The sequence below is a fragment of the Glycine soja genome, chromosome 4 (genome assembly GCF_004193775.1).
Source record: "Glycine soja cultivar W05 chromosome 4, ASM419377v2, whole genome shotgun sequence".
Lineage (NCBI taxonomy): Eukaryota > Viridiplantae > Streptophyta > Magnoliopsida > Fabales > Fabaceae > Glycine > Glycine soja.
This window is the reverse complement of record NC_041005.1, coordinates 44,916,702-44,925,003: the sequence shown is the minus strand read 5'-3', so window position 1 is coordinate 44,925,003 and position 8,302 is coordinate 44,916,702.

Genomic DNA, 8,302 nt, shown 5'->3' with positions numbered 1-8,302 from the left:
TTTTTGCCACTTCACTTAAATTGCAGGGTGCACAAACAACATTGTTGGGTGCACCTAGCAAAGCCCCTAGAGAAATAGAATGAAAGTTCAAATCTGTTTGGCAGGGGATTCTAACAAAATCATCATTCAAAAAATGATTATGATAAAAAGCATTTACCATATCCTTAATTCTCTCCTCATCATCAACCTAAACGCCTTCCTCATTATGCAACATTTGAATGGCCTTTTTATTTTTGCTGATGGTTTTTAGATGGTAATATCTAGTATTACGATCACCATCTTGAAGCCACTTTTTACAGGATTTTTGAAACCAAGCCAACTCTTCATGGTGAAGAACCAAGTCCAATTGTCTCTATAAATCTTTTTCAAACTTAAAAAAAGTTATTACCACAATCATCATAGATGCTTCTTTGAATACCATGTGGCCAAAAGGTTTGTTAACTCATTGACAAACACACAAATTTGTCTCAAGTAGTAAAGTACTCGAAAGTTCAAGTATCGAATCCACACACACTTCGTTTGTACTTAGATTGATGCAAACTCAATTTACAAACAAGAAATAAAAAATTTAAATGTAAAATTTAAAGAAAGCAAGAGATAAGAAATTTAAAATAAAAGATTAAAAGAGGAAGGAGATAAGATAAAAATTTAAAGACATAAAAGATCTAAAGATAAAAAAAATAGAAGATAAAATACATAAGATAAGAAAAGTAAAAGATAAAGATAATGATAAAAAGATGAATTCAAAATGCAAATATGTTGGGGCCTAGCATGCCTTTAATTATCCTTGATGCAATATTAATGTGTTTCTCTATTTAATACTATTTCAATTTCCACCCACATCTACTAAGATACTCAATCCTCATTCCTCACGATGAAGAGCCTAATTTATTTATTCTCTCTCCTAAATCCCTTTGCAGAGATAAAACATTAAATTGCATGAAGTTTGAAGATGTAAGTATAGGAAAAACAAGATCACTCTATCCCTAGCAATGAGTTGTTTAGATGTCCTTTCTCAATTCTATAAAAATTACAATTTCCAAATGTATAACCCCTAAAACAAATACATGGATGATTAGGCCATAGAGCACAGGAAAGAAACAATAAAAATTGGTATTGCATTAAATAGATAGTAAGGAAAGATTATATTACAAGGGCATTTAACTGCTAGGCTCCCACAATGGGGTTTTAGCCTCTCATTGTCATGAAAGATTTTACACTTTAAGGGCTGATGTGGATTGAATAAGAGAGGTTGATAAAGGAAGATGAGGGGATAATGAACATAGAAAGAGGATTTTTCCTATTAGAGATACTCAGATTTACGATGTATTCATTAGAGAGCTATGAGTCTCGATGTCTCGGTGTGTCTTTCTCCTTTGCTTCCTACTCCTTTTATAGGCCTAAGGTAGCTTAATTTCCATGCAACCTTGCGTTTCGCGTGGGCTTTCGCGCTAAGTGTGCCTTTAGGCTTCTACGTGGGCCTTCTTCGCGCTAAGCGTGTGCTGACCGCTAAGTAAGGAGACGCGTTGGACCTGTCTTGTGCACTAAGCGAGCTGTCCCAATCTTCAACTTTTCTTCAAGGTTTTTTCTTCCAGTTTTTACATTAATTTTCCTCCAAAGCACTTGAAATCTTCTTCTTTTAACTTCTCTGATAAAAAAATTGCAAAGATATTAATTTCTTCATTATTTCATTAAAAATAACAGTAAAGTGAAGAAATTGTAATCATTCTTAGTCAAAATTGATTATGAAATTAAGTGTATGACACATTCTAGCTATTAAGTGTATGACATTGTGCCTGATTTTGTATAGAATGCTTTATTAGCTGATTTAGCTTGTATTATTTTCCAATATAAGTTTTAAAATTTCTTTGTAATTCCAAAAGTAAAAGTAATACCCCTCTCATTTTTTGTGTATTTGTTTAAATTGTTTTTTTTTAATTTTTTTTTTACCTTTTCAAGAAGTTGTTGTGCTTATTTTACAACAATTGTTTTTTTTAATTCAAACAAATGGACCCAATATATTTATACTATCAGTATATTTAAATTAATTTCATAAATTAATTCTTCAAAATGTTTGTTACTAATACTTATTCCTTTTTCAATTCCTATGTATTTTATTTTCTTTTGTCTCTTAACTCACTTATTTCTTTGTTCTTCAAAAATTCTTAGTTGGCACATTTTCCTCCCAAACCGAATCAAGTGGTGAGCATAAGTATATCCGACATTTTAGAATCCAGATTTCATTTTGCTTTTTCCCTTTCTATTTTTCTTGTCCATTATTAAACTCCGGGGATCACAGTCGGAGATTAAACTCCGGGGAAAGCCGTGAAGCTTGCACACTAGATCAATGAAAAGTTGCGCCACTGTGTGAGCCGTGAAATGAGTAGGGAGTGTTCCAAAGTGAGCTCCTTTAGAAAAGCGATCAACGACGGTCATAATTACCATGGCTCCCTGATAGTTTGGTAGACCAGTAACGAAGTCCAAGGCCAAATCTTCCCACGGACGTGACGGCGGTGGAGTTGGCTGGAGTAGACCTGTCGGTTTCTTGGGAACATATTTAGTTTGTAAGCAATCAGTGCATTGCTTAATGAATTTTTGGGTGTCCCGACGCATACCTTCCCAGAAAAAACTTTGTTGGATGCGACTGAGAGTTTTAGCTAATCCCATGTGGCTGTCTAACAAGGACTTGTGGTATTCCTCCAGGAGAAGAGGGATGAAAGAATTCTCGCGGTTAATCCAAATGTGTCCCTGGTGGAGAAGGAGGTTATCCCTGATATCAAACTCGGGGTGTTGCAGAGGTTCGTCGCGAACACAGGTCATAGTGGACTGGAATTCTTCCGACACAGTTAATTTAGTCTTCAAATCGTCTAGAAATTTGAAGTGTGGCATTGATAGAATTAAGAATGCTTCCGCTACTTGGGAAGGCTCGTGTAAGCGTGAAAAAGCGTCGACCGCCACATTATTGTGTCCCCCCTTGTACTGAATTGTGTAATTATACCCAAGGAGCTTAGCAAGGTACACGTGCTACTCCGGGGTTTGCACTGATTGCGTCATTAGCTCGTGCAAGCTTTTATGATCAGTAAGGATGACAAAGGCATGACCTAGAAGGTATTGATGCCATCTTTTCACGGCGGTGGTTATGGCGTGCAACTCGCGGATGTATGTTCCTGAGCGGAGTAGTTTGGGGCAAAATTACTTACTGAAGAAAGCAATTGGATGACCTCGTTGCATCAACACAGCTCCCATTCCCAACCTCGACTCATCAGTCTTGACGATAAAAGAAACCCTGAAATCCGATAGGGATAACACCAGTGTGGTGGTCATGGCCTGCTTCAAATTGTCAAAGGCTAGTTGAGCCTCAAGGGACCATACAAATTGATCCTTACGTAGTAAATGGGTCAGTGGGTCTACAATATGTGCGTAATTCTTGACGAAGCTCTAATAGAACCTAGTCAAGCCCAAAAATTCGAGCAGAGATTTGGGGGAGGACAGAGCCGACCATTGCAGCATGGCTTGAATTTTGGAGGGGTCAGGTTCGACTCCCTGTAAAGAGACAAAATGGCCAAGATATTTGATGTGACGCTGGCTGAAAACGCATTTGGATGATTTCAGGTGAAAAGCACCCTATTGTAGAGTTCGTAAGACACACAGTCAAGGTGGGATTGGAAATCGTGACTGTAGACTAAGATATCATCGAAGAAGACCAATACAAATTTACGAACGTACGGACAGAACAAGGCGTTCATTGTAGCTTGGAACGTGGAAGGTGCATTGCAGAGGCCGAAGATGAGACATAGTCATAGTGACCCTGGTGAGTACGAAAGGCTGTTTTAGGGACATCATGCTCTACCATGCGAATTTGGTGGAAATCTTGGGCTAGGTCCATCTTTGAAAACCAGGAGGAGTGACCCAGATCGTCGAGAAGTTCATCGATGGTCGGGAAGGGAAAGCGATCCTTAATGGTTATTGTATTCAGAGCACGTTAATCCACACAGAACCTCCATGTCCCGTCCTTCTTCTTCACTAGCAATACTGGAGAAGAATAGGGACTGCGACTCGGGCGGATGAGTTGACGCCAAGGCATATCCTCCACTTGCCTTTCGATTTCTTGCTTCTGGTAGTAAGGGTACCTTTAAGGGCAGGCATTGACGGGTTTCAAATTTGGCTCAAGGTGAATGGTATGGTCTGTAGGACGAGATGGTGGGAGAAGGGTAGGTGTTTGGAAAAGGTGGGAATATTTGTCGAGGAGACGATGTAATGGAGGCGGAAGAATGGGGGTATCGAATGTAACTGGACCACTTTCCTGGAGTTGGATATGGAACAGGGTCGCAACTTGCTGTGTGGACATCAGGCACTTGACCTGGCCGTAAGTGATCTCAGATGGGCCTGGGGTGATGCCTCCCTGGATAGTGATGTGTTGCCTGTGGTACACAAAACTCATTGTGAGGTGTGAATAGTCTATGGTGTTTGGGCCTAAGAGTTTGAGCCTGGCCACACCCAAAACTAAATCTACGCCACCTAATGGCATGACGTATAAGTCTAGGTCAAATTTGTGGCCCTGAATCAAAATGGCAACGTCGCGACAAACCTTGTCGCAAGCGATCTCAATGTCGTTGCCAACCATGACAGCCAAGCAAGGAATAGGTTGCGTAGCGAGGTGAAGGAAGTGAGCTAAGCGGTCATGTACAAAGTTATGTGTACTACCATCGTCAACGAGGATGACAACCTCATGACCCTTGATGCTTCCAATGATGCGCAATGTTGCTGATATAGGGTGGCTGGACAAAGCGTGAAGGCTTAATTAAGTTGGAAGGTGGTCTGTTGGGGTAGGGAAGGGTTGTGTTTCCTCAGGGGAAACAGGAGGTTCCGAGTTCAAGAGCTCATCGTCCTCGGAAGCAACGAGGAGAAAGAATTTGGCACGACAACGATAGTTCGAATTGTAACGCTCATCACAATTATAACATACGTCGTGCTCGCGATGCGAGACCATCTCAGCCTGGGTAAGGGGTTTGTAAGTGGTTTTTGGTGGGGGTGACAAAAGGGGTGGAAGAGCTGGTGAAGAGAGAAGGTTAACGGTGAAGGTGGTGGTAGGGGAGGTGGGCGAGGGGGAGACGAGCGGTGAGCATCATTAATTTTATCCTCCTGAAGCCGGGCTAGAGCCACTGCCTGGACTAGGGACAAGGGCTGTAAGGCAAGGACTTCGCGATGTATGTTCGGTGAGAGGCCTGAGATGATGCAGCTAAGGAGGAAAGGGGTAGGGATGCCCACGGTACGATTCGCTAGAGCTTCGAATTTCGCAAGGTACGAGTTCACGGACCCTTGTTGTGATAATTTGAACAGGGCGCCCCTAGGGTCATTGTACATGGCTGGAGCAAAGCGCAACTCCAGAGCTTGAAGGAAGGACGATCAGGAGGGCAACTGATCATTATGATACATCCACTAAAACCAACTCAGTGCAGCTCTGTTGAGGTAAAAAGAAGCAACCTGAAGACACTTTTCCTCTAGAGTATGGTGATATTAAAAAAATTGACTGATCTTGAATATCCAGGCAGGAGCATTGGTGTCGTGGAATCGGGGAACATCGAGATTCATGCGAGGGGGATAAGGTCTGCGTGATTGGGTGAGGGAAGCGGTTTCAAAGGCGTGAAGGATAGAGATGATCTCGTCCAGCCTGGAGTGCAAGGAATTCTGTGTGGTGGTGAGGGGTATTTTGGTTTTGGGTAAGGAGGGTCACGACTTCTTTTAAGCGGGACAAGGAGTGGGAATAGGTGTTATCGACCATGGGAGGGATCAATGAAAGCACCAATTGATGGATAATGCTATGTTCCAAGCATGAGCAGTGCTGCCACTCCCAATCGCCCACCTCTCCTCATTGGATATATGATGACTACTATCAACAATAGCTTTCCATAAGGAAGAATCCGTAGCTTTGGACTCAAGATTATCATCCTCCAAAATACGCGCAACATACTTTCCTTTTAACACATCAACCCACAGAGCGAGAATCAACTCTAATTGCGCACCCCAACTTCATCAAACAGGCAGTATTCGTCTTCCGAAGATTACACATAGCAGCTCCTCCATTAACCTTAGGCAAAGACATCGTTCTCCAATCAATAACATGAACTCTACATTTATCTTGAGTATCACCCCAGATAAACGCTCTCTGTACCTTCTCAATCTCCAACAAAATACTTTTAAGAATTGCCATAGACATCATGCGATAGATTGGAATGGCTTGAATGACAGATTTGACCAAAATCAATCTACCAGCCAAAGATAACTGGGCAGGCTTCCAAGGAGACGAAAAAAGAAGATGAGATGAAGGAAGAAGCAGCGGCACGGCGTACGGACGAAGAAGAGGAGGAAGGATTTTTAAAATTTAATTGAAGGACATTTTTGCCACTTCACTTAAATTGCAGGGTGCACAAACAACATTGTTGGGTGCACCTAGCAAAGCCCCTAGAGAAATAGAATGAAAGGACAAATCTGTTTGGCAGGGGATTCTAACAAGATCATCATTCAAAAAATGATTATGATAAAAAGCATTTACCATATCCTTAATTCTCTCCTCATCATCAACCTAAACGCCTTCCTTATTATGCAGCATTTGAATAGCCTTTTTATTTTTGCTGATGGTTTTTAGATGGTAATATCTAGTATTATGATCACCATCTTGAAGACACTTTTTACAGGATTTTTGAAACCAAGCCAACTCTTCATGGTGAAGAACCAAGTCCAATTGTCTCTATAAATCTTTTTCTAGCTTAAAAAAAGTTATTACCACAATCATCATAGATTCTTCTTTGAATACCATGTGTCCTGGCCAAGAGGTTTGCTAACTCATTGACAAACGCATAAATTTTGTCTCAAGTAGTAAAGTACTCGGAAGTTCAAGTATCGAATCCACAGACACTTTGTTTGTACTTAGATTGATGCAAACTCAATTTACAAACAAGAAATAAGAAATTTAAATGTAAAATTTAAAGAAAGTAAGAGATAAGAAATTTAAAATAAAAGATAAAAAGAGGAAGGAGATAAGATAAAAATTTAAAGACATAAGAGATCTAAAGATAAAAAAAAATAGAAGATAAAATACATAAGATAAGAAAAGTAAAAGATAAAGATAATGATAAAAAGATGAATTCAAAATGCAAATATGTTGGGGCCTAGCATGCCTTTAATTATCCTTGATGCAATATTAATGTCTTTCTCTATTTAATACTATTTCAATTTCCACCCACATCTACTAAGATACTCAACCCTCATTCCTCACAATGAAGAGCCTAATTTATTTATTCTCTCTCCTAAATCCCTTTGCAGAGATAAAACATTAAATTGCATGAAGTTTGGAGATGTATGTATAGGAAAAACAAGATCACTCTATCCCTAGCAATGAGTTGTTTAGATGTCCTTTCTCAATTCTTTAAAAATTACAATTTCCAAATGTATAACCCCTAAAACAAATACATGGATGATTAGGCCATACAATAACAATAGAGCACAGGAAAGAAACAATAAAAATTGGTATTGCATTAAATAGATAGTAAGGAAAGATTATATTACAAGGGCATTTAACTGTTAGGCTCCCACAATAGGGTTTTAGCCTCTCATTATCATGAGAGATTTTACACTTTAAGGGCTGATGTGGATTGAAGAAGAGAGGTTGATAAAGGAAGATGAGGGGAAAATGAACATAGAAAAAGGATTTTTCCTATTAGAGATACTCAGATTTAGGATGTATTCATTAGAGAGCTATGAGTCTCGATGTATCGGTGTGTCTTTCTCTTTTGCTTCCTACTCCTTTTATAGGCCTAAGGTAGCTTAATTTCCATGCAACCTCGCGTTTCGCGCGGGCTTTCGCGCTAAGTGTGCCTTTAGGCTTCTACGTGGGCCTTCTTCGCGCTAAGCGTGTGCTGACCGCTAAGTAAGGAGACGCGTTGGACCTGTCTTGTGCACTAAGCGAGCTGTCCCAATCTTCAACTTTTCTTCAAGGTTTTTTCTTCCAGTTTTTACATTAATTTTCCTCCAAAGCACTTGAAATCTTCTTCTTTTAACTTCTCTGATAAAAAATTGCAAAGATATTAATTTCTTCATTATTTCATTAAAAATAACAGTAAAGTGAAGAAATTGTAATCATTCTTAGTCAAAATTGATTATCAAATTAACTCAAATTTCGCAGTTATCAATATTCTTCTTCTTCACATAAATAATTCCAAAGACATTGTAATTCCATTCAGTCAATTGATGCTCCATGTTAACTACATTCTGAATCAAATCAACATCATTCCTCCATTGCTCT